This window comes from Sinocyclocheilus grahami, unplaced genomic scaffold (genome assembly GCF_001515645.1).
Source record: "Sinocyclocheilus grahami isolate Dianchi unplaced genomic scaffold, SAMN03320097.WGS_v1.1 scaffold17101.1, whole genome shotgun sequence".
NCBI lineage: Eukaryota > Metazoa > Chordata > Actinopteri > Cypriniformes > Cyprinidae > Sinocyclocheilus > Sinocyclocheilus grahami.
Window position 1 is genome coordinate 1 of NW_015516443.1, and position 549 is coordinate 549.

The following is a 549-nucleotide window of genomic DNA, read 5'->3' on the forward strand; positions in this document are numbered from 1 at the left end:
ACTTTTGATCAATTAAATGTGTCCTTCCTCAATAAGGATTATTTTCTTTAAAAAAAACTTACCCCTAACCATTGAATGGTAGTGTATACATCTTTTCTTTTCTTTTTTTTTTTTTTTGACTGGACACTACTGTTTTCTGTTGAATAGGTCTCTACGTGTTTCCCTTGTGCGTCTGCCCATCTCTCTGCCTCCAAGTGGACAGCCACTCCCAGAGTTCCACCTTACTGCAGATACCTCCACAGATCACATCTTCGTGCAGGAATCCCAGGGAGGACAGGTAAGGCAACACACACAGAGTACATATGACTGTTGTAAGCCATGTTAGCACCACAGCTATTCTTAATTGTGCCCTGCTCTTCCCCAGGTTAACCAGGTGTGGAGATGGTATGAAGATCCAATACCATCTAGAGCCTCTTCTTGCTCTGTATCCCAAGAAGACAGCGACAGCTTCCCGACATCTGACGTAGAGTTCTGTGCCGTGTGTCTGTCTGCAGGAGCTGCACTTCTGTGTGCAGAATGTGACTGTGCTTTCCACTCTGAGTGTCACAT